We start from the raw sequence: 27,500 nt of genomic DNA, 5'->3' as shown, positions 1-27,500 counted from the left end.
CACACACACACACACACACACACACACACACACACACACACACACACATAACTAAACATTTTTTTTTCTTCTTAAACATCGCTTCATATTTAGTTTTTCTTATTCTCTCTCTCTCTCTCTCTCTCTCTCTCTCTCTCTCTCTCTCTCTCTCTCTCTCTCTCTCTCTCTCTCTCTCTCTCTCTCGCTCTCTCTCTCACACACACACACACACACACACACACACACACACATCATATCGACCGTGCACAGAACCAAGAATTGACGGGAAAGAGTACACTAGGCCTATAAAAATTGAGTTAAGTAAGAGAGAGAGAGAGAGAGAGAGAGAGAGAGAGAGAGAGAGAGAGAGAGAGAGAGAGAGAGAGAGAGAGATTTACATTGATTTAAATAGAAAATCAGACCACACAGACTCCATGGTCCAGACTAGGTGGTCTGTCCTTAAACCTAAGTGATTTTACATTAATCAGAAGGCTCCTAAACGTTGCATTTCTACTCTAGTTGATATTAAGATGAAGGAAGAGACGGTCGAGCTTATTTTTGAAGGAGTCAATCGTGTTACACTGAACCACTGATGGTGGAAGCTTATTCCATTCTCGCACTACAACGTTGGTGAAGAAAAATTTGGTGCAGTCTGAATTTACTTGTCTACATCTGAGTTTTACGCCATTGAGAGAGAGAGAGAGAGAGAGAGAGAGAGAGAGAGAGAGAGAGAGAGAGAGAGAGAGAGAGAGAGAGAGAGAGAGAATGAATACACTAGTCAACCATAATCTTTACACATTTTCTTTTATGCAAGACTGACCACATCTCTGTTTCTACATTATGCCATACTGGGTCGATATTCGCAGACGTTTCCACCTCTCACACCAACTATTTATAAAGGCCAAAAAGGAGATTCGGGTACTAATGAGTGTGTGTGTGGTGGTGGTGGGGGGGGGGGGGGTAGATTCTTGGCACAGAATAAGGGGCAAACTACCACCAGTGCCATTAACTACCCCTGGGAATGGCCAAAACTTCTACGAAAACCGTGTCATATATGTGTACTTGGGCGACGAAACACGAAAGGGTTCTATTTTGTATTCAACGGTATGAGAGAAAAAAATACTGTGCTCATCATCATCATCGTCATCGTTATCCATTACTAATATACACGTAGTCCATTACCCAACTAACGGCCGTAGTATTAATCTCCCCCATTCCCGTTCCCTTCCCTTCCCTTCCCTTTCCCTTGGCTGTGAATCGCAGTTTTAAGCGTCCCCGGGGGGTTGGGATTAATTAACACTACCTCGAGAGCAAGGTTCCTCAAGAAGGAACCTTGCTCGAGAGAGAGCGGATGTCGAAATAGTGTTAATATGCGTGTTATGCACTTATACGGGTGCCCTGCGCATCATTAATCCAGATGCAGACTCCGCGGGGTGAGAAGTAGGACATTGAAGGGTTGGGATGGGTGTGCTTTTTGATGTCTCTGGTGTGTCTGTGTGTGTGTGTGTGTGTGTGTGTGTGTGAGAGAGAGAGAGAGAGAGAGAGAGAGAGAGAGTTTGTTTGTTTTACGTTGTTTGTCACCCTTCACGATGCACCATTACCACACACACACACACACACACACACACACACACACACACACACATAACTAAACTTTTTTTTTTCTTCTTAAACATCGCTTCATATTTAGTTTTTCTTATTCTCTCTCTCTCTCTCTCTCTCTCTCTCTCTCTCTCTCTCTCTCTCTCTCTCTCTCTCTCTCTCTCTCTCTCTCTCTCAGAGAGAGAAGAAGGGACATCATCATTGTTAGTGGTCCAGATCTACCAAAGGAAGAACAAAACGAGAACAGTGTAGATGTGGTGGTGAGATCAATCAGAGAAAACCTTCACATAAATATAAATAACTCTGACATAAATGTTGCTCATAGACTAGGAGCAAAGAAATCACAGAACGACTCTCGGCCAATCATTGTTAAACTCCAGAGCAGGCAAGCAAAATACACCATCATGAATGCATGTGTAACAGTTAGGCCTAACCTGTACATTAATGAGAGCCTAACCACAAAGCGCCGATCATTGTTCAAGATAGTATGGGACATTAGAAAGCAACACAGAGAAAAATTCCAACAATGCTATACAAATGATGGTAAAATGGTTGTGAAGCTGAAACACTCACAACGGAAACACATCATCTCTAATGACGCAGGTCTTGCACATTTCCTAGATAGCTACCCCATACTAAAGGAAACTTCAAACCCTCAGGTGTAAACCTTGCTGCTATATAAATGATGGTAAACTTGTTGTGAAGTTGAAACACTCACAAAGTATACTAAAGGAAACTTCAAACCCTCGAGTGTAAACCTTGCACATATACATTACATTATTGTGCTATGCTGTTATTGTTACTTCTAAGGTTTATTTTATTTCGTTACAACCCCTACTATTGTTACTAGTCATTGTATTACTACTACTACTAGTTGCTACTACTATTAGTTCTACCATAGTTACTACTACTACTACTACTACTACTATTACTACTACTACTGCTACTTCTGCTACTGCTACTTCTACTACTACTACTTCTACTACTATTACAATGACTATTATTATTATTACTACGGTATAATGATATCTACCACCACTACCCTTTCAACTCATTATGACTACTATCTATTAATAGTAATAATTTGGTTATTACTACTAATTTTCATTTACTAATCTTACTGTCATTAGTATTGATGTTATAACTGCAAATGTTATTACTAATAGTTTTAGTTCACCATTACTCGGTTTAATTTTTTCAGCTATATTTCTACTACTACTACTACTACTACTACTACTACTACTGCTACTGTTACTACTAGAACTACTATATTTAAAACTACCTCTACTACTACTACTACTACTACTACTACTACTACTACTACTACTACTATTATTACTACTATTACTACTACATAAATGATACCTCCACCCATGTTTATTTTCCCGACACATAATCATGGAGGGCTCCATAGCTTGGAGGTCATTAGCCCCAACTCTGTTCGCTAATGACTGTGGCATCCAACCATATCACTAATACTACCTAACACTAAATCACCTATCATCTATTACTACTATTACTACTACTACTACTATTACTACTACTACTATTACTACTATTACCATTACTACTACTACCATTACTACTACTACTACCATTACTACTACTACTACCATTACTACTACTACTACTACTACCATTACTACTACCATTATTACTACTACTACTACCATTATTACTACTACTACCATTATTATTACTATTACCATTATTACTACTACTACTACTACTACTACTACTACTACTACTACTACTACTACTACTACTACTACTACTACTACTACTACTACTACTACTACTACTACTACTACTACTACTACTACTACTACTATTACTACTACTATTACTACTACTACTACTATTACTACTACTACAACTATTACTACTACTACTACTACTACTACTACTATTACTACTACTACTACTACTACTATTACTACTACTACTACTACTACTACTACTACTACTACTACTACTACTACTACTACTACTACTACTACTATTAATTATACTTCTGCTATCAACTCTATTAACATTATTTAAGTTAATATTCTTAAGGTTACTGTTACTATTAGTTCACTGCTAGTTTTTTTCTATTAAGATGCTTACAAATGCTACTACAACTACTGCTATGGTTATTACAAATTAATAATTATTATTGTTACAAGTAATATGATTAATTTTAGTCATAACTTCCTCTCTGCATACCTGGGGAGACTTTCTTACCTTATTTACTTTTTATTTTATTTTATTCTTTAGTGTGTTGTATTTATTAATCCGTGTCATCTTGTTTACAACATATGGATAATTTATATAATTCTTTGTATGATGATAATGATGTGTTCTCCTTGAACTTAGAATTAAATGTAATAGAGAAAATATCAGGGCAGCGAGATCTTAAATCTTTATCTAGATACTTTAATTTTGAGGATTATATATCAGCAACCAAGTCATTAGATAACAACTACCTTAACATTATACATATTAATATTAGATCACTTCACAAAAACTTTGATGTATTAAAATCTTTTCTTAATGGTTTACCAAAACCACCTGACTTTATTGCTATTACTGAGACATGGCTGCAAGAACACACTAAACATCTTTATTCATTGGAAGGCTGTGATGATTCATATCACTTGGTAAGAACTGAAAGAGAACATGGAGGGATATCTATCTTTACTAATAATACGTTGAAGATAGAATTATTGAACCAGTTTTGCTTCATTAATGAAAATATTGAAATTTGTACTTCCAAACTAATACTAGGTGAATCAAATTATGTAATTGCCGTTATTTACAGGGCTAACAGTAAACATATAGGTGTTAATGAATTCACGTCTGTTATAAATGATCTGCTGAATAATGACATTTTCAGACTTAACAAATCATTACTTAAAGGAAACTTCAACATTAATTTGTTGGAACATTACACTCATGTTCCTACTAATTTATTCCTTAATTCCATGCAAACACTTAATTATTTCCCCCACATATCAAGACCAACACGATTTCCCGATACTCCTGAGCTTGGTCAACCCTCTCTACTAGATCAAATATGGACCAATTTCACACCTCCCTCACTATCAGGAATCCTTCATTATTGTATATCAGACCATCTTCCCATATTCATTAATATCAATCAGCAATGTAAACCTAATACCAAACATAAGATAAATTTTAGAGTCTTCAACACCAATAATCATAATCTATTTACCAATGAGCTACATAAAATAAACTGGGAGGAACTACTAAATCTAGAAAATACAAATGATAATTTTAATCTTTTCTATGAAAGAGTTTATGAATGTTACAATAAAAGTTTCCCCATTAAAACAAAATATATAACTACAAAAAGACTTCATAATGCTTGGCTTGCAGGGGGAATACTTAAATCTATCAAACATAAATGTAACTTGTTTAAAATGTATAAACTTGGAACAGTTTCTTATGAGACCTTTAAACAATATAGAAATTACCTTGCTCAGATTATTAGGGTTGCCAAAATGAACTATTATTTCCAAATATTTACAAATTTTCGCAGAAATACCAAAAAGATTTGGCAAACAATCAATGAATTAAAAGGTAATACATACAAAGCAAACAATATCAAGTCATTGCAGTATAATAATTCAGTATTAAGTGATCCGTCAGATATATCAGAAGCCTTCAATAGATACTTTTCCACTATTGCATCTGAACTTGACAGAAAACCCCCAAATATAAATATAGACCCGAAAGACTATCTTAAAGGTAACTTTCCAAATTCTATGATGTGCCCTATTGTTACTACCTTTGATTTGGCTTCAGTAATTAAGTCATTAAACAATAAAAAATCAGGCATTAATGATATATCACCCTCTGTTATTAAAAGAAACTCTCATTCGATTTCAATCCCTTTGGCTATACTTTTTAATCAATCTTTTACAACTGGAACTTTTCCATCTCTGTTGAAGACTGCAAAAATTACACCTATCCACAAGTCTGGTCCCGATGATGACCCTGAAAATTATAGACCAATATCTCAACTTACAATTTTCTCTAAAATATTTGAAACTTTGATGAAGGTTTATTTAATTGACTATCTTGAAACTAAGAATATATTAAACCCTTCTCAATATGGTTTTAGGCGGAACTGCAGCACTTTTACAGCCTTAAATGTATTTTCTAATGATATACTTTCTGCAATTGACAAAAAAATATGTCTTATCCATGTTTTTTAGATTTTGCTAAAGCCTTTGATACAGTTCATCATAAGATTCTTATTAACAAAATGTACCACTATGGGATCAGAGGTCCAATACTCTCTTGGTTCAAAGATTACCTAACGAATAGACATCAATGTACTGTATTTAGCGGCAAAAAATCATCTACTACCACTGTAAAGCTTGGTGTACCTCAAGGAAGTGTTCTAGGCCCAATTCTGTTTCTAATATACATCAATGATATATCAAATCTTTTCATTAAGGCTAAAAGTATATTGTTTGCTGATGACATGACACTCTACTTAACAGGTTCAAACCAAGATCAACTTGTACTAAATGCAAATCATGAACTCGAAGAACTATACCAATGGTGTCTATGTAACAGCCTTACAATTAATACAAAGAAAACTTGCTTTATGCTATTCACTAATAAAAAAGCGTCTAACTTGATTAATTTAAAAATCAATAATGAAATAATTTCTAAAACTGACAGAGTGAGATTTCTTGGTGTAGATTATGATGATTCATTATCATTTAAATATCACATACATAACCTTACACTGAAAATATCACGACACATTGCTTTACTTTATCAAATAAAGGATCTCATGCCTCAAAATGTATTAAAGTCAATATACTATGCACACATTTATTCACTAATTACCTACAGCAACCCCATTTGGTGTACAACATACACCACCTATTTAACCCCCCTAAGATTGTAGCTCAAAAAAATTGTAAGAATTATTACTAATAGCAACTATTTAGCACACACTAGTCCACTTTTCAAGGAAACCAAAATTTTAAAACTGGATGATATAGCTAAACTGGAAATAGCTACAGTCATGTACAAAAATAAGAATGAAATGCGTGACCTCCTCCCATCTCATGATTATAGTACCCGTCACCGCGACAATCTAAGCTTTCCTATTCATCGTCTTTCAAAATTCCAACATTCAACTACTTATTTGGGTCCTGTAATTTGGAATTCTATCCCACACAAATTCAAGAAGGCCCTTCCTTCAACACATTCAAAAGCCGATTAAAAACTAATATTATAATGACCTATTAACTAACTCACTTTTTCCTTATAAATGAGCATGTGTGTATGTACTTTAAAATATTATGTTAATTAATTAATGCAACATATGTGCAATTTACTTATGTATATGAATGGGTGTATGCGTGTATATGTGCACATGTGTATGTGCGCATATGTATATGTGTATGCTTGTGTGTATGCATGTGTATGTGTGCGCATATGTATATGTGTATGCTTGTGTGTATGCATGTGTATGTGTGCGCATATGTATATGTGTATGCTTGTATGTATGCATGTGTATGTGTGCGCATATGTATATGTGTATGCTTGTGTGTATGCATGTGTATGTGTGCGCATATGTGTATGTGTATGCTTGTGTGTATGCATGTGTATGTGTGTATGAGTATATATAGGTCTGTGTGTATGCATGCATGTATGTATGTACGCGTTTATTCTATTGTGTTATCTCGCATGCTCAATATATGATTCTATTACTTTAACATTATGTAAAGTAATCATAATCATTTCATCTTTACTACAATTATTATTAATGTTGTCACAGTCAGTAATTTTCAAATAAATTATATATTTTCTTGCCTAAAAAGCTATGCTTTAGACAGGCTAGCTTTAGTTGTACAGCTTAAAGCTCTGTCCATATATATATGCATATAACATATATAATTTTGTATGATTAATAGCTATAAATAAATGTTTCAAATGTTTCAAATCTCTCTCTCTCTCTCTCTCTCTCTCTCTCTCTCTCTCTCTCTCTCTCTCTCTCTCTCTCTCACACACACACACACACACACACATCATATCGGCCGTGCACAGAACCAAGAATTGAAGGGAAAGAGTATATAGCTACAATAAGCCTATAAAAATTGTATTAAGTAAGAGAGAGAGAGAGAGAGAGAGAGAGAGAGAGAGAGAGAATACACTAGTCAACCATAATCTTTACACATTTTCTCTTATGCAAGACTGACCACATCTCTGTTTCTACATCATGCCATACTGGGTCGATATTCGCAGACGTTTCCACCTCTCACACCAACTATTTATAAAGGCCAAAAAGGAGATCATTCGGGTTCTAATGAGTGTGTGTGTGGGGGTGGGGGGGGGGGGGGGGGGCAGAGCCGTAGCAACTGCCCTCCATACCCGCCATCTGGAGGGGGGCCCGAATGATAGGGGGGCCTCCAACTATAAGAAAGGATAGAGAGAGAGAGAGAGAGAGAGAGAGAGAGAGAGAGAGAGAGAGAGAGAGAGAGATGAAAAGGCAACCCAGTTTTGATCGATGTTTTGGTTAATAAGTTTGCAGACCACAAAGCTCGAAAAAAATACTTTTAATGATCGTTTTGCATTTAAATTATCATACTTTGTTAAGAGAAACATTATTTTTGTACTCTGATAGGCCTGCTTATCAGTCGTGCGGCACGACTCATTTAACTTTGCCCAAAAAATTATTATTCACTGCCTTAAATTTGATATTCCATATTCGTTTGTGAGCATGCCATGGTATTGAAGGCACCCTTTGTTGTGTTATTTGGTGTCCCATCGTCAAAAGCTGGAGCTTTTGTTTACAAACACTGGTCTCTCGTGAACTACGCATGTTCAGACCAGTAAGCGTAGCCCTGTACAGTCTCACAAAGCTTTTTAACACATTAATTAAGAGTAGTTGCTGAAATATCAATATAGTATCGTTTTCGCCTATCGGACTTATCGCTAGCTAATATCGGAATTGTGGATTAATATCGGGTATCGGTTATCGGTTATCGCCTATATTTGTGTTTCCAGTTAACGAATATCGGTTATCACCGATAAGGTTTTCCATTATCAGTTATCGGTTATCGGGAATAAGGTTTTCTGTTATCGTGCCCAGCTATGGTCGTGCCCCAATGTTGTGCCCAGCTCAGCTCCACTTAAATATATGACATCATCATTCGTTGTTTTTAATTGTTGTTCTCCTTATTCTTACTGAAGAAAATGTAAAACTCGGTTTTCTGTATGGGGCCCCACTGAAGTATTTATTTTGGGGGTGGCCTCATTACTTCTTGCTACGGCCCGGGGGGGGGGGTAGGTTCTTGGCACAGAATGAGGGGCAAATTACCACCAGGGTCATTAACTACACCTAGAAATGCCCCAAAACGTCTACGAAAACCGTGTCACATATGTGTGCTTGGGCGACGAAAGGGTTCTATTTTGTATTCAACGGTATGAGAAAAAAAATACTGTGCTCATCATCATCGTCATCCATTACTAATGTACACGCAGACCATTATCCAACTGAGTCCTTTCCCAACGTGCTCCGACACTCCATTATCTGATGTTAGTGTTCACCATCCTGCCCTAGCAAAGGCTGTGAATTCATCTCTCCACCTGGTTCTCAGTCTGCCACTCTGTTATTTAGTTTGTCTGGCAGCTTTATGCATGACATGATGGCTTGTTTAATATCATATCTTATTCTGCATCGTCACTCATTAGAATACTTATCCTCAACCAAATCCATGATGTTCACAACTCTTATTTTTTTTCCCTCTCTTCATTTTATACAGACATTTTTCTCTCCCAACATATCCGCAACTCGTGAGGATATACATCAGTTTTATGTGTGTGTGTGTGTGTGTGTGTGTGTGTGTGTGTGTGTGTTGGCTCTGTAAAAAATAGTTCCTTGAGAGTTCGTAAGCTGGGTGTCTCTCTCCGTAGACATTGTTGGAACTCATCGCCAAGGAAGGAAAAACTTCATATGCGGTCGAAAGTTGAACGTGAGAGACAGACCCGTATTCTCAGTAGCATTCGGCTCTCACAACCACCCTTTCCAAAGGCCACAAGGGAGGTTAATTGGGTTCTCATGAGTGTTTTTTTCACATTCAGAATTTTCACCTGCAAAGGAAGTCTTGTCAACCTATATCACTGGGCTCCCAAAACTACCCATGGAAGTAGTAACAGAACCTCCATGTGAAAGCTTTACCAAATGTGTGTGTGTTGTGTTAGTATATCAATGGGTAGTTTCATTTTTTTTTTTTTTTTTTTTTTTTTTTTTACGGGTAGGCTTCTTCCCGGTGGATCCTGATAGTCGGTCCGAGGCTTCTTCCCGGTGGGTCCTGATGGTCGGTCCAAGGCTTCTTCCCGGTGGGTCCTGATGGTCGGTCCAAGGCTTCTTCCCGGTGGGTCCTGATGGTCGGTCCAAGGCTTCTTCCCGGTGGGTCCTGATGGTCGGCCCAGCCCGTTCTGGCGCAGGCGAGTGTTTATAGTGGTGCCATCTTGCATTGGCTCATGCTGCCCTCCCGGAGCTCATCTTTAATCCTAGAATCTAGAGTCCGGATTGATAGGTGGTCTCCTGGACAGCATGTGGGTAGTTTTAAGCCACTCGGCTGAAAACTCCCAGCTTGGTGGCACCGGTTGGGGATTGAACTCGCGTCCTCCTGAACGCGGGGCCGTCTTGCTATCCATTCAGCCACCGCCTACCCATAAATAAGCCTAGTGATAGTTTAACAAGGCTTCTGCACCATGAACGCGTGAAAAAAAAAACACGCTCACGAGAACCCGACTAATCTCCTCTGTGGCCTTGGAAGATAGTTGTTGTGTGAGCCGAGAGGGTGCAAGAATACGGACCTCAGCGAACCACAAAGCCGCGGAAGAGCCAGGCAAGGTGACAGGGGTGGCCAAGGTCGGGCAAGTTGGGGTATGGGTGGGGCGTGGGCGGCGTGGGTGGTGATCGCGGCGAGATCCAGGACTATCTCTCACCCGCCGTGGTTTGGTTCCCACGCCCCGTCGACCCTGCCACACTGGACTGGTCTGGCGTGGGTGTGTCGGGTATGGAGATATTTACATAGATTCACATAGATATTCAGACCACACAGGCCCAATGGTATAGACGAGGTTGTCTGTCCTTAAACCTAAGTGAAGTTATATCAAATTAAATGTCACCAAGAGAGAGAGAGAGAGAGAGAGAGAGAGAGAGAGAGAGAGAGAGAGAGAGAGAGAGAGAGAGAGAGAGGACTATAAAGACAGATTCAGATAAAAAAAAAGTGAGAGGAAAGATATGTGCGTGTGTGTGTGTGTGTGTGTGTGTGTGTGCATGGGAATGTTTATGAAGGGCAGCCTGTAACTTTAGACGCAAGCTGAGGGGAACAGGACAAGGCCAGGGCAGGGAGGGAGTCACTATCCACCTGTCTTCACCTGAGATACCCACCACACCACACCTTGCCTTGCCGCCCCTCCTCCTCCACTTGCGGTCACCCCTGCCACACACACCACCTACCCTATCTATTTACCCCTGAGTACCCTGACACCCTATATTCCTTACTACCACCACCACCACCACCACCTCTGTTGATATGAAGATCAGAATAAAAAGAAGTTAGAGAAAGATCGAAGGGTGAAAGAAAGAAAAAGAAAAATTAAGAACGAAAAGAAAGAGAGAAAGAATGAGAGAGAGAGAGAGAGAGAGAGAGAGAGAGAGAAGTTTTCCTCTCCTCCTCCTCCTTCTTTTCCTCTCTCTCTTCCTTCTCCTCTTCCTCTTCCTTTCTTTTGTGATTTTGTTCTTCAGATGGACAAAAAAAATGATGTGTTTGTTTGTTTGTTTGTTTGTTTGCTTCTTTCTTTCTTTCTCCATATTTTCGTCTTTTCTTTTTTTTCTTTTTTTATTCATCTATTCTCTTTTTTATTCTGCTTTTTCTTTTTTTCTTTCTCTATTTAATTATATTCCTTTTTTTCTCTATTTTCCTCTATTCTCTTTTTATTCAGCACATTCTCTCTCTCTCTCTCTCTCTCTCTCTCTCTCTCTCTCTCTCTCTCTCTCTCTCTCTCTCTCTCTCTCTCTCTCTCTCTCTCTCTCTCTCTCTCTCTCTCTCTCTCTCTCTTTTCGTATTTTTTATTCCTTCCCCTTTTTATTCTTTTTTCCTCAATTCTCTTTTTTATTCTACTGTCTCTCTCTCCCTTTTTTTCCTTTCTTCCTTCCTTCTCTCCTTCCCCTCTTCATTTTCCCTTCCTTCTCCATTTTCATTTTCTTTCCCCTTTCTTCCTCTTTTTTCCTATTCCCTTTAATTCCACGCTATACAAATCCAAGAAAGCTTTACTCTAGGGTGGGAGCAAAAGGTCACACAATTCACCTTCTTCCCCTCTCGAGAATCACGGTAAAGGAAGCGAATCGAACGGCCAGAAAGGAAAGCAGAGACAGACACGGAGGAACAGAAGAGAGGAGGGATTACTGACCTGCTAACGTGCTGTGGCGGCGGGGGGAAAGATCTTGCATTGAAGTCAGTTAGGTCTTTTGTCGGAGCTCTCACGTGCATGTTACCAAGAGCTCTCAGGGAACCAATACACCACAGCTTATATAATGCACTGCCGTCGCTTTACCTATACGGACTCACCTCCAACTAGTTACGAGTTCGGCGCTAGGAAAGATCTGCGGTGAAGTCAGGTCGTTTGTCTGAGCTCTCACGCGCATGTTACCAAGAGCTCTCAGGGAACCGATACACCACAGCTTATATAATGCATTGCCGTCGCTTTACCAACGGCTATACCCCCAACAAAGAGTGCGGCGCCAGGAAAGGTCTGCGCAGTTTCTTTCAGTCTGTTAATACCTGACTCTTTCTAAGCATGTTCCCAATAGGTCTCAGGTCTAGCTTAGGGCAAGAGAGTATCAAGACACCTCTCCTCTCGAAATTGACCTCTCGTTCTGCATTCTCTGTTGGAGCAGCTTCTAGCGGGCCTTATTTGCTACCGTTTTTGTTTTCAACTGCCTCCCTTTCTGTAAAAAAAAAAAATTCACATCAACTTTTATTATTTTTTTTTTTTACAGCAAAGGAGACAGCACAAGGGCACAAAAAAAGGAAACAATAAAAAAGCCCGCTACTCGCTGCTCCTGCAAAGAATCCAAAGAGGTGGCCGAAAGAGCAGTCAATGATATTTCCCATAGTACAAGACACCAGCGAGCTAAGCAAGTCTTGATAAAATATGAATAACGCCGCCTTTAAACATGTTACCAAGAGTTCTAAGGTCGAGCTCTGCCTATTTCTGTGCTATTTTCATGGACGAGGTGGATAACATTGGCGTGTTGTGTGAGAGGGGGTTGTTAAGGGTGACAGGGTGATATTTACTTCAAGGCGTTCGGGGTTACGTGGCTCAGGTGACACAGGTAGATCGTCCAGTTAATTATTATGGCCCGGAAGACAGACAGACAGGTGAGGGGAGGGGAGGGAAGAGGAGGGAAAGGGAGGGGAGGGGAGGGAAGTACTCTAAAGTGCCTCCTTTCTTCTTCTTTTTCTATACTAGTTCTTCTTCTTCTTCTTATTATTATTATTATTATTGTTATTTTTTTTTTATTATTATTTTATCATTATTCCTATTATTACCATTCTTATATCTGCAGACTAGTTACGTGTTTCTTTTTTTTGGGGGGCGGGTGAGGGAGGAGGGGTGTTGAGAAGCATTGCCATGACTTGGGTAGAGGCGGGGATGGGGGAGGAAATGGGGCCATATTTTTAAACCTTTCAAGGCCCAAGAACACAACTTTGACAACGCTTTCTCCGGTAGTTTGGGCATTTCCAGGGGTAGTTCTTTGACCCTGGTGGTGGCGTGACAAAGCTTCTGTAACATGAACGTGGAAATAACATTAATCACAACGCTATTAATATCCTTTTCGGTCTTTGGAAATAGCTGATGTGAGAGGTGGGAGCGTCTGAAAATACCGCCCATGGAGTCGTAGTTGGACAGAGCCAGTGTGGTCGAGCAGTAGAGTTGGCTTGCTAAAGTGGAACGGATGAACTCCTTGAAAATTTCCCATCGCAGTCAGTCCCTTCCTCCCACGGTGACATGATCCTGCTTGGCTTTCACCTCACCGCCTGGCCCGACCCAACCTTGTCCGCGAGCCTGTTACTCTTTTATGATTGCTGATCCTTGCATTCATTAGAGAGAGAGAGAGAGAGAGAGAGAGAGAGAGAGAGAGAGAGAGAGAGAGAGAGAGAGAGAGAGAGAGAGAGAGAGAGAGAGAGAGAGAGAGAGAGAGAGAGAGAGAGAGAGAGAGAGAGAGAGAGAGAGAGAGAGAGAGATCTGTAAGAAAGTTCACATACGCCAGGTTGGGTCTACTGTTTATACACGTGCCGTGAGGTGAGATATCAGGAAGGGCAACTGTGTCTTTTAGCTAACTTATAAGATCGTATCATAAAAGCTTCAGGTCAGGTCTAAAGCCCGTATTTTTAAGCGTATCGGCACCTCTGTTCACCTGTTTGAAAAGCCTCTCTCTTTGAAGTTGCTGGAATTTCCATGGACTGTTTTGTGGTCCTCGTGATAGTTCTACACGGCTTCTGCATCTTGAACGTGAAAACACTAAGAAAACCTGGTTAATTTTCCTGTGGTGATCCTCGTGATAGTTCTACACGGCTTCTGCATGGTGAACGTGAAAACACTAAGAAAACCTGGTTAATCTTCCTGTGGCCGCGGGAAATAGTCGTAAGGTGACCCCGATATGTTTAAGATTATGTTTTGTGATCCTCGTGATAGTTTTACACGCCTTCTGCATCTTGAACGTGAAAACACCGTAAGAAAACCTGGTTAAGCATCTCTGTGCCCTTGGGAAATAGTCGTAGTGGGTGTCCGAGACGTTTAATAATATGGACCTAAGTTTGCCGCTAGGTGAGGTGTCAGGTGTATGAGTGGCAGGACAAGGAAGGGAAGGACAGCTGCGTCTCCTTGCCTGCCAGGGAGAGAAAAAGGCGAGTCACGTGTGCCGGAGAAGTGATGTGAGGATGTGTGTGTGTGTGTGTGTGTGTGTGTGTGTGTGTGTGTGTGTGTGTGTGTGTGTGTGTGTGTGTGTGTGTGTTTAATAATGTTACTACTACTACTACTACTACTACTACTACTACTAATAATAATAATAATAATAATAATAATAATAATAATAATAATAATAATAATAATAATAATAATAATAATAATAATAATAATAATACCACCACCACCACCACCACTACTACTACTACTACTACTACTACGACAACAAAGGTATCTACGCTATTCGCCAATCCTCTCCTTACAGGGAAGAAGGAAGTGTAGTATGGGTTGTACATAGGCAGCCTCTTGCATAACTCTGCTAATATTTATTCCTGAGTTACTGGTCTTACGTAATGCAGCCTAATACGTTCAGATAATAATCATATACACGCCTGCACATGACAAGAGAATGAGCAGCACCAGAAAGGGGGTAGGGGGGAGCGTGGGGTGTACTGATGAAGAGTTAAAGTTAAAAGTCATAAGTCGGGCCAGGTTACACGGGACGCCACTCTTTTAGGGAAGTGATGGTGGTGACGGAGCGCTAACACCGGCACATTAGCTAAGCAATGATAGGCTTTACCGCGGCGCCACCCACCCAAGGCCTTCACGCCGCGGGGTGCAGGGGTAGCGGGGCAGCGCATCATGGAGGGCGTCTTGTTGTAGGGTCAAGTCAAGTAAGTGTCAAAACTCCAATGCGAAAAAACTGTTCCTCTGTGACGGAGAAAACGAAGCCGCTGAACTACGCACGCTGTCAGGGGAGCGGAAATAGGTCGAGAAACGGAGAGTTCAGCGGGAAGAGCAGGTTGGTCAAATGGACGGGAGAGTCGTGAGGACGTAACAAAATAAAAACAAAACAAGAATGCCAGCAACAACGGTGTCTGGACTCTCGGCGCGGCCGGAAGTTGTCGGAAAGTGAGGTGGGCCGGAAAACTGTTTTGTCTTGGAGAACGCTCGTGAGCACCGCCAAAGGTCAAACCCCCGTTCGTGTGGCGCCAGCAATGAATCGGCAACTCGCCTCACCTGGGTCGCCAGTCCACGGCGAACGCCGCCCCCACGCCCCCACCCGCCCCTCGTCTGCCTCGCCTCGCCGCCTGGCTCAGCTGGCAGCGGCTGCCAGTCGGCCTCTAACTAGTGTCGTGAGAGGGTGCGGCTATCCGCCTCCCTAGCCACCAGCACCACGTCCCAGGATACGGGAACCCACAGCCTCCTGCTGCCCCTGGCATTGCACGGGAAAGTGAACGCTTGTGCCCCGCGATGGTGCCAGTGGTGGGGGCTGTGGTGCCGGCGGCCCGCGGCCTCTGACGAGCTGCTGTCAGTGTGGTGACGCGAGTGATTTCTACGAGTCCCGCCGCGGTGGTGTGTATTTGTGACACGTTGTAAGGGATTACATGTGCCGACCCCGCGCTGCAGCGCACCTGGTTTGCACCTAAGCTCCGCAGCTGTTGATCCAGGTACGTTGTCCGCCACTCCCCCCGCCCCCTACCTTGTTGTGGTAAACAAAGGCTATCATATGAACCCCGGTGTTACATCGTAAAAACTAGGATGTTATGGGCGCGTGTCACAGTAAAAGGTTGTGTCATAACGGTTTTTGTGTGTGTTGACGCGGCGGGCCAGGACAGGAGGCATGCAGGTAGCAGGCAGGGCACGTGCCTGGCGAGTAACACCTGTTGGTAGCGCGGGGCCTCGCTGACCATGCAGCCGAGATCGGGCGGGGAGACGCAGCGCTGTGGGGCTTTAAGCTTTATACTACATAGAAAAGCTTGGCTCATAAAAGAGTTAGGGTGATATTATTATTATTATTATTATTATTATTATTATTATTATTATTATTATTATTATTATTATTATTATCATCATAACTATTATTATCCACCTACTTATGGTATCATCATTACTACTATTACTATCACTCTCAAGAGGTTGTGTTAGTATTTCCATGGATAGCTTTATGAGCCTAGAGACAGCTTGACAAGGCTTCTCCATCATGAACGTGAAAAAGAGGCTAATGAGACCCCGACTAATCTCCTTTGTGGCCTTCGGGATATATGTTACAAAAGCACGTATTCTCAGACGCTTTCGACTCTCACAACGAATATATCCAAAGGTCACGAAGGAGATTAGTTGGGATCTCATGCGTGTCTTCTACGTTCATGGCGCAGAAGAAGCCTTATCAAAAGATTACTAGGCTCATAAAACCACCCACGGGAATGCACAGAACATTTAACAGAGCTTATCAAATGTGTGTGTGCGTGTGTGTGTGTGTGTGTAAGCCCCGAAATGTTTAAGACTTAATCTCCATTCACCATTTTCTTATATAATTTTCCGTCTCTCCTCTCTAATAACTCTCTTTCTCCTCCTCCTCCTCCTCCTCCTCACTTGTCATCTCCACTTATTCCCATTTTCTCGTCCTCTTCTAATTCTTCTCTTCCCACTTCTTTTCACGTCATGCTCTCCACTCAATGGACGCCGGGTTGTGTCAGTCATCTGTGTTATCATGCGGCTTTGTTGTCGTTCGAGTGTCCTTAACATGGGAGTAGCATGAATCTTACTGGGTGTTGTTGTTGTTGGTGGTGGTGGTAGTGGTGGTTTTGGTGTTAGTGTTGCTGTTGTTGTTGTTGCTGGTGCCTTCCCGAACCGAAACCAACCGAACCTTACTGGCTGTTGTTGTTGGTGGTGGGTGTGGTGGTGGTTTTGATGTTGCTGTTGTTAATGGTGCCTTCCAAAACCGAAACCAACCGAATCTTACTGGGTGCTGTTGTTGGTGGTGGTGGTAGTGGTGGTGGTTTTGATGTTAGTGTTGCTGTTGTTGTTGTTGCTGGAGCCTTCCTAAACCGAAACCAACCGAATCTTACTGGATGCTGTTGTTGTTGGTGGTGGTAGTGGTGGTGGTTTTGATGTTAGTGTTGATGTTGCCGCTGTTGCTGGTGCCTTCCTGAACCGAAACCAACCGAAATTAACCTCTCTGTTGGCCACTCACCTAGACACTCTTTCATAGGAGCAGTGATTAGTGTGTTCTTTCTAACTTATTTTTTCCTTGAGTTGTTTTCTTTACTGCAACAAAGAAAAAAATAGTATGGCTCTCTTCCTTGTTCCCCTGCCCCCTTTTATTTCCTTTTGTTGCGTTTTGCTTCTCTTCATCCATCCTCCCATTCCTTCATTCTGCATCCTCTTCATTCTACATTCATTCCTCTAATCTGACATCATCCCTTGTTTTTCCACGTCCGCCCTTCTTTGGGAAACCTGTCTCTAAATCTGCGTTCTTTCCCTTCCGTTTTTTTCGTCTGTCTTTTTGTTTGTATTTTGCTCCTCTTAAGTCTTCCTCTAATCTGATATCATTCCTGGTTCTTAAATGTCTACCCTTCTTTAGGACACCTGTCTCTATATCCGCGTTCTTTATCCTCCTTATTGATCCTAGGTATGCCGTGTTGTATGTATTGTGCTCTGTTTCATACTTCCTCTAATCTGACATCATCCTTTGATCTCATACACGTCTACTCTCTTTGGGAAACCTGTATCTAAATCTCCGTTCTTTCTCTTCCTTATTGATTCTAGGCATGTCTTTTTTGTATGTATTTTGTGTTGTTTCGTATTGTATTTTGTATGTATTGTATATATAGGTGCAAGGTCAGCGAGAGTGTTGATTCCTATGAGGGCAAAAGGAGCGACAAAATATATAGTTAACCTAGGATCGGTATATTTTCAGATGCTCTCTTCTTTTACATCACCTATTTCCAAAGGCCAAAAAGGAGATCAGTCGGGTTCGAGCTAGTGTTATTTTAGGTTCACGGTACAGAAGAAGCGTCAGACTACCACCAGGGTCATCAAACTAACCCTGGAAATGCCCAAAACTCCTACGAAAGCCTTATCAAATATATGTGCTTGGACGACGAAATGTTTAAGAAAACGAACCAAAGGCCGGACTCTGTCTCTTCCCCCCCCAACTCCCTTTACCTCATCTCCCAGATCGCTTCCTCGTACACGCCTCCTTGGGACGTGCCGTAGCAAGTGATGGGAAGCGAGAGGCGAAGTGGGACGAGGAGAGGAAGAGAATCGAAGAGGCGTGTGCGTGGTTGCGGAAGCTGGTGATGGTAGTGGTGTGTGTGTGTGTGTGTGTGTGTGTGTGTGTGTGTGTGTGTGTGTGTGTGTGTGTGTGTGTGTGTGTGTGTGTGTGTGTGTGTGTGTGTGTGTGTGTGTGTGTGTGTGTGTGTGTGTGTGTGTGGAGGGTTGTAGGGCACACATATTGATTTTCCATGAGTTTTGAGCATTGCCAGAGGTACTTATATCCCCCTGGTGGTAGTTTGACCCTCCTTCTGTACCATGAAAGTGAAAAAAACATTCGTGAAAATCCGATTAATCTCCTATTCGGTCTTTGGAAGTAATTGACGTGAATTGTGGAAGCGCATGAGAATACCGATCTGTGTGTGTGGGGGGGTGGGGGTGGGGGTGACGCACGGGCCGTATACATGGGTAGGACACGGCTCATTAGCGCTGTAAAGACACGGGCTGAGGTGAGGTAATGACGGGGAGGAAGGAGGAGGAGAAAGTGGAGGAGGAACTACGGATGAATGGACTCGTCGGCGGCGGTATAGAACGATGATGACAATAGTGATGATGATGATGATGATACTACTTCTACTACTACTACTACTACTACTATTACTTCTTCTTTTTCTTCATAATCTACGTTTTCTTCTTCTTCTTCTTCTTCTTCTTCTTCTTCTTCTTCTTCTTCTTCTTCTTCTTCTTCTTCTTCGTCGTCGTCGTCGTCGTCTTTTTCTACTACTACTACTACTACTACTACTGCTACTACTACTACTACTACTACTACTACTACTACTACTATACTACTACTACTACTACTACTACTACCACTAATGATAATAATAATAATAATATCGTTCTGCCTCTAAGCTTCACGTTGCAATCCATTCTCTCTTATACAATAGCCTTATTATACCTCCAGCGATGGTGTTTTTGAGACCGTGTTAACAATAGCGTGACCGTGACGAGCCTGTAGAAACTGTGGTGACTTCTTTTCTTCTTGATCTTTTTCATGCGAGCTTAGTGAGTCTTGGAACTGTGTGTGCGTGCGTGTGTGTGTGTGTGTGTGTGTGTGTGTGTGTGTGTGTGTGTGTGTGTGTGTGTGTGTGTGTGTGTGTGTGTGTGTGTGTGTGTGTCTAGCCCGTATTCTTAAATGTATCGGGTTCTCACTACGAATATATTTTCCAAGGCCACAGAGAAGATCAACTGGGCTTTCTTGGTTGCTTTTCCCGGTCAAGGTGAAGAGATTTTGTAAAAGTATCAGTAACATCACAAAACAGTCCAGGCAAATCCCAGCAACTTCCACGAGAGGCTTTTGAAACAGGCGAACTGCGGCGCCGATATGTCTAAGAATACGGACCAAGATAATCATGACTCGTGACGTGGCCGCTGTTACCTTCCGCCTTGTCTTGGTCTAGCTGTCACCGCGCGGCCTTGTGTCAAGAGGCGCGTATAGACGAAGGTGTAAATATAAATAATCAGAGAACTATTCCCTTCCCCCTCCCTCCCAAGCTACCTCACCTGGACCCCTGACGCACGCACTCACCCTTGCTGCATTATACTCGGTTTCCCTGCCACTCCCACTCACTAGAAACATAAGAAAGTGTAATCAGGATAAGAAACATTAGAAAGTGTGTATCCGGACGCTTCTCCTCCCGAAATTGACCTCTCTTTCGGCCACCTCTTTTGATATTTTTTTTTTTTTTTTTTTGAGCAGCGGGCCTTTTTTTGTTATTGTTTCCTCTTTGTGCCCTTGAGCTGTTTCCTTTGTTGTAAAAAAAAAAAATAGAGATAGTTAGGGATGTGTGACCTTCCCCTTTTCCCGCCTCACCTGACAACCCCCTCCCCCCCAGCGTTACCAAATATATAGGAAGGCCAGGGATCCATGACCTCATCCCCTCTTACCCCCAGCTCTCCCACCCTTCCCCTCCTTTCCCCTGCTGCACAACCCACTTCCCCCTCCTTCTCCCCCTTCCACCTCTCCTTCCATTCCAATATTCTTCACCCCCCTTCCGTTTCCCCAGTCTAATAGCACCCCAGTCGCCCCCAGCCTCCCCCAGCTCCCCTACTACCAAAACCCTTCTATTTTTCCTCCACGTTCAGACTTCCTCCCCAGTTTAACAACCCCAAGACGTGAGCGTTAGTCCCCCTTTCCCATTTCCCGAACCCTACCATTCCCAAACGCTGCCATATCTCTCCCAGCAATCCCCACATCACCCCATCACCCTTTTCATTCCCCCAGTTCCCACCCCCTAGACTTCCTTCCCAGTTCAACCGCCCCACGATGTGAGTGTGAGTCCCCCTTCCCCATTTCCCAACCCCACCATTCCCCAAACGATGCCATACCTCACCTAGCAATCTCTCCCCACCAATTCATCCATCCCTTTTTTCATTCCCCCAGTGTTTATTCTCTTCCTCTTCCTCCGGCCTCAATTTCACGAGACGCCCCCCCTTCCTCTCCCCCCCTCAACACCCATTGTGCGTCCCCTCCGTTGGCGCCGCTCAAGGTAAATATTTCCTCCGCCCACCCGCCGCCTTGATAACCACAGATACCGCCCCCAGGTAGAGTAGAGTGGGCGGGGGGCGAGCGGCGGGGTGGAGGGAGGAGGGGTGATGAGACAATGGGCGGGTCAGGAGTAACAAGGGTGGGCTGCTGCTGTTGTTGGTGCTGCGTCATATAGTTTCGAGTTATAAAGGTCATAGATACACGTGCGGACCAAGCAATCAGTGTTTATATTTTTTTTCTTAATCAGTCGTAAAGTGAGAATAATTAATGGACTCTGGCCGGGTATACGTTATCATGCGTGGAAATGATAGACAGACAAGTTAACAGTGTGGTGACCCAGGGCAGACAAAGAACCGGGTAAAGAAACATTGAAACATGGACCAGCAGGCAGCAGAAAACCTGTTGGCTCTTTACTGGCTGCCTGCGTTCAGTGATTTAATCAATCCGTTTGTCATAGGAGTGGCTTGCAGGGAAGGATTAAAGCACTTGTGTACCTACTCTTGGGAACGTTCAGTTCACTCCCGATACAGCAAAGTGGCGATCAATGCGTTTCTTGAAGGAGTTGATGGTCTCTGCGCTAACCACTTCTGCAGGAAGGCTGTTCCAGTGGCGAACAACTCTATTCGAGAAATAACTCCTGCCGATGTCGGTATTGCATCGCTTTGCTTGAATTGTTTTTCCGTTGTTTCTTGTTCTCAGGTTAGTTTGTAGCGTGAAGAGTTTGGAGTGATCAACGTTGCTGAGCTTGTTCAGGTACTTAAAGACTTATATCATGTCTCCCCGCAGTCGTCTCTTTTCCAACGTGAAGAGGTTGAGTCGCTCGAATCGTTCTTCATAGGGTTTCGTCCTCAGTGATGGTATCATCTTCGTGGCGCGGCGCTGTACTCTCTCAAGTAATTCAATGTCTTTCCTGTAATTAGGAGACCAGAATTGCACGGCGTATTTCAGGTGGGGCCTTACCAGCGAATTATACAAGGATAACATAACTCCCGGCGTCTTGTATTCGAAGTTCCTTGATATGAACCCAAGCATTGTATTGGCTTTCTTACAGGCGGACTTGCAGTGTTTTGTTTGTTTCAAGTCACTGCTGATGGTGACCCCGAGGTCTCTTTCCTCTTGCACAACATGTAGTGGTTCGCCACCCATGTGGTATGTGTGGTTGCTGTTTCTGGATCCGATATGCATTAGTACTTTACATTGAGGACATACGGTATAGTTTTAAGGTGAGGCTAAGTAATGGACTCTGGCAGGGTATACGTTATCATGCTTGGAAATGATAGACAGACAAGGTAACAGTGTGGTGACCCAGGCAGACAAAGAACCGCGTAAAGAAGGTAAAGTTGAGGACATACGGTATAGTTTTAAGGTGAGGATAAGTAATGGACTCGGGCAGGCTATATATTATCATGCGTGGAAATGATAGACAGCCAACGTAACAGAGAGGAGACCCAGGGTAGACAAAGAACCAGGTAAAGAAGGTAAAGTTGGGGGCATTCGCTATAGTTGTAAGGTTAGAATATGCAATGGCAGGCTATATACTATCATGGGTGGAAATGATAGACAGCCAACGTAACAGGGCAGACAAAGAAACACTCGTATTATCAGACGTTTGTGTCTCTTGTTATGAACGTTTCTCAAGGCCACCACCACAACTACCACCATCATCACCACCACCACCACTACCACCATCACCACCACCAAGACCACCACCACCACTCCCTTAACCAATTACCTCCTACCCCTCTATAAACACTAACACCATCATCATTACCACCACCAACACAAAACGTTCAACACCTCCACCCTCTCTCCTCCTCCACCCCCTCTCCCCCCTAACCTTCACGTGACATTACCGCGGTGTTAGGAGTTAAAAGGAGCGCTCTAATCAAAACAACTGCGGAGATCACATGCCCACCTGCGGCAACACCTGCACGGCTGAGTCAACGAGGCAAGGTGTTGTAGTGTAGAGTCACCTGGGCGACGCACGAAGCTCAGGTGTGATCGAGAAAGGGTTGCAATGTAATAATGATAAAGTGTGTGTGTGTGGGGGGGGGGGGGGTTCTTGTTCTTGTGTTTGTTCGTCTTGTTCTTGTTCTTGTTGTTCTTGTTTTTCTTTTTCTTTTTCTCTTCTGTTTTTCTTTCTTTTTCTGCTACTACTACTACTACTACTACCACCACCATCACCACCACCACAACCACTACCACCACCACCACCACCCTTACCACCACTTGTTAATGCTGTTGACGCTGTTATTGCCTCATCCACTACCGTCCCTCAGCGGCCTTGTATTATAGCATCTGCGTTACAAATTCTCTCCACCACGTCATAAGGCTCTTCCGTAGCAGCCCAACTCTCTTACGGTAGATAAATAGATAGATTGTTGGAGAGAGAGAGAGAGAGAGAGAGAGAGAGAGAGAGAGAGATCCTTTTCTGTATGTCAAATCTCACCTCTTCTTTTCTCCATTTCTTTCCTATTCCATTCATGTCACATTCTCTCTCTCTCTCTCTCTCTCTCTCTCTCTCTCTCTCACACACACACACACACACACACACACACACACACACACACACACACACACACACACACACACACACACACACACACACACACACACACACACACACACACACACACACACACACACACACACACACACACACACACACACAACGGTTAGCCATGGATAGATAAGGAAGGGTCGGGCGGAAGTTTGGTTTATCCACACACACACACACACACACACACACACACACACACACACACACATAGCTGTTTGTCCTCACTCGTTAGCTTTAGACCGACCCTCATCTATATATCTATCTCTGTATCTATGTATGTATGTAAATCTATATATATAACCCACATTTACAGTGCTAATATGGCCCGTATTATCACAAGCTTTCGCCTCTCATATCAACAGTTCTAAATATGAGATAGAAACACAGATAGAGACAGACAGAGAGACAGACAAAGTTACAGACCTATATCCATTAACTGCTATCCCTACGTCCGTCCCTAAAGTTGTATGGGAGGTGACGCCCTTCCTCTCCGCCTCACAGACCTCCTGACTCCTGTGGGCGTGGCGGGACGGTCGAAATAGCGAGGAATCCGGCGCGGCGCTGTGTCTCTTCAGTGGGTCATATAAGCTGCACTCTGAGGAACCCTTGTTATGCATACGTTGTGCTGCTAACCCTCGCCCAGCGCACAAATGGGGCTATTATTGGGTAGCTCTTGACGTTAACCAAATCATTTTCATCCCATCGGTCTGAGAGGAAAAGTGGTTGCCGTCGTCGATGTGTTGTGCGTGAAAAAGTCTCGCGAGCAAGTGCCTTCGTATGCCGACGCTACAAGGCTGGGTTAGGGAAGGTTTTGTACGTAAGCTCCATCATTTTTATCTCAAGGGTCGAGTAGCCGGAATGTCTGACACCCTCGATGTGCTGTGCGTGAAATGCCGACGCTATAAGGGAATGTTTTGTACGTAAGCTCCATCATTTTCACCTCAAGGGTCGGGTAGCCGGAATGTCTGGCACCCTCGATGTGTTGTGAGCATGAACGTGTAGGCAGCGAGTGGCTCCGTACGTGTGCCGCTTGTACGAGGCGCGGGAAGTAGACCATGAAAGGCCATTGGAGCGGCAACTCTACAGCAAGTGGTTGAAACATTAATTGCTCTGCCAACTAACTGGGTTGAAAATATTAGTTTTCCTATTTAAATTTTCTTGTTGAATATCTTATTTCTACATTTGAGATGGAAATTAAAACGTTTTTCGTATAGAAGTTAGTAAAGCCTGAAACATGGCTGTGATGCCCGGCCCTGCGCCTGCCTGCGATGCCCTGCCGGCTCACTGGCTGCTGCAGGCTGGTTGCTCTTGGCACCGTCACCCTATGCGGCAGGAGGCACAGGCCCTTGAAGCATTGTGGCGTGAGAAACCACAATTCGTCACGTCTTCAAAGTTAAGGACAACAAGGCAGTGATGTCAAGAATGTGTCCGAGGCCGCACTAACTCCTGCTTTGTGGGTGAAGTGAAGGCAACTTTTTCCCGTGATACATATTGCTCGTGCAGGGAGCGGACCCGGCCAGGCGTGCCGAGGAGGAAAGTGTTGCGTGGCGCGGGCGGTCTTGCCTCGTGGCGGGGAGTGCCCTGACCCGCCGCACTGCCCTCACTTTCACTGCCGTTCTGCCAGGCCGGCGAGTGTTGGGCAAGCCTTGCATCGTACCTGCCTTGCCCTACCCGGCGTTATCCCGCCGGGCTGAACCCTCCCCGATCCAAGCCTTCCCTGCAGCCCTTCGCCTTCACGAGCCTCGTTACTATCGGCGGACCCAGGTACCCAGCAGGACCCGCCCCGCCACCACCATACACATCCCGCTCCCTTTAACCCTTTCGGCTCCCATCTCGCCCTCCGCCCCTGGCCGTCTCCGCCCATCGGCCCAAGCTGTGCCCTCCTCTCCTTATCAACCTCCGCCCCTCCGCCCCTTCCTCTCTCGTCCCCTCTTGCAACATGGTATTTCAGCCACCGTGGTAATCCTCCCATTTAGCAGCTCTTTTTACCTTCCTGGTGCCCCTCCCAAACTCGTAAACGCACCATGCAAAACACAGCTGATTGGCGCACACGCCGCCGGCCACCGTGCACTGCTGTAAACACAAAGCTGCCGGATGCGCTACCTCGACACCGCACGTTATCGCGGACACAAAACACAACGGGCTTCTGTGTCACTACTACGGGTCCATTCAACAACATGCACCGCCACGCTCCAGCTGGACACTGTTTGCAACTCTCTGGCTGTGTGATGCTCTTGTTGTTCTGCCCTCCGCCATAATTACTTAATGCCCGGAAAGATGTACGATAGGGCTACATTACTCCACGCCTGACCTCACCAAACTTAAAGGCTGGATAGGTGCACGCCGAAGATACTGAGTTCATTTGAGGGCCCACAGGTAGTCTTTGCAACTTCCTTTCAGTCATGGTTTCTTTCTTGTGTATCCTTTGTTTTTCGCTGTTTCTCTCTTCTTGCTGTGGCCGTTCCGGGGTAAAAGGAGGGGAGTGTAGGAAGGGCAGGCAGCGGGCGAGGGATGGGATCAGCTTTTGACGAGCCGGTTATGGGACGTTGACGCACGGCAGGATGGAGACAATGCGAAGTGTGTCAAGAGCAGGAAGTCCACGCCGTGAAGACAGGAGACACGGGGCGCGACAGAGATCACTTGAAAGGGAGAAAGGGAGGGAGGGAAGAGAGGAAGTTCGGGCAGCTCTAAACACACACACACACAAAAAAAAAAAAAAAAAATCGTAATTCTCTGCCGCAGACGGAGTACCGTAGTTTGCCCGTGCTTGGCGACCCCCCCCCCCCCCCCAAGCTAACTGTTCCTTAGTGATAGCCTCCGCCGCGTTGCCTCACTAGACTCAGCAAACCACCAGCAAATATTTAGGTAGTATATAGTAGAGTGCAGTGTGGCAGGAAGAGGCGGCGACTTTTTATTTTTTTTACGTTGAATTACTACTGTCTGCGACGCGACTCCACACAGTTCACAGTCAAGCCCGCTGTGTGTGTGTGTGTGTGTGTGTGTGTGTGTGTGTGTGTGTGTGTGTGTGTACAGTAAAGGAAGCAGCTCAAGGGTAAAAATAAATGAAAGAAAAAATAAAGACCGCTAGTCATTGCTCCTATGTAAGCAAGTATAGATGAGTGTGGTCCAAAAAGAGATCAATTTCGTTAGTGTGTGTGTGTGTGTGTGTGTGTGTGTGTGTGTGTGTGTGTGTGCGGAGGATTGCGCGCACGCCTCTGGGTGGACTGGTTGGTTGGGTGCGAGGCAAAAACTGGCGGCTCCGGGTAGCGAGGCACCGGAAGCAGCTGTATGTGGAGAGGCTCGGGCGAGGGCGAGATAGACGCGTGGTTGAACCTGGCGATTTTTTCTTCGCCACCAACCCTCCCTCGGTGTTGTGGGACCCCAAAATATCGGCCACCTTCAGAGGACCTTCGTCGTGTGATCTTTTTTTACTGCAAGGGAGGGCGAGATGGACGCGGGGTTGAACCTGGTGATTTTTTCTTCACCACGATTCCTTCCTCGGTACAGTGGAACCCCAAAATATCGGGCAGCTTAAGAGAACCTTCCAGCGTATACTCCCAACTTTACCTTACCTTGTGAATGCCAGTACGAAACACACATTCAAGAAGAGGTTAAATTAATTCATGGTTAGTGCGGTCAGGTTGGTCTTGGTTCACAGGAGCTGCTTTGTATGTCTGCCGACCTTCTGCAGACTCATTACGTTCCTATGTTCTTATGTTCTTGTGTTCTTATGTTCCTATGTTCTTTTTGTTCTTATGTTCTCATCTCACTGTAAAACTCTGAACAATCCTCCTC

General features: G+C 43.8%; 1 protein-coding gene across 3 annotated transcripts in view; it reads left to right on the top strand.

The window, feature by feature from the left end:
* The window catches only part of LOC126996641 (uncharacterized), an 85,791-nt gene that overhangs the window by 5,288 nt on the left and 53,003 nt on the right, over window positions 1-27,500 (top strand). For 2 of the 3 annotated variants that reach the window (XM_050857329.1, XM_050857328.1), the window contains exon 1: window positions 15,692-16,049. The exons of the other annotated variant lie outside the window; for it this stretch is intronic. The gene's annotated coding sequence lies outside the window, so the exon portion shown is untranslated. Of the gene's footprint in view, window positions 1-15,691; window positions 16,050-27,500 lie in introns of those variants that run through there. 3 annotated transcript variants of the gene reach the window in all.

This window comes from Eriocheir sinensis, chromosome 10 (assembly GCF_024679095.1).
Source record: "Eriocheir sinensis breed Jianghai 21 chromosome 10, ASM2467909v1, whole genome shotgun sequence".
NCBI lineage: Eukaryota > Metazoa > Arthropoda > Malacostraca > Decapoda > Varunidae > Eriocheir > Eriocheir sinensis.
The sequence above is the reverse complement of the archived record's forward strand: the minus strand, read 5'-3'. Positions and strand labels throughout refer to the sequence as shown.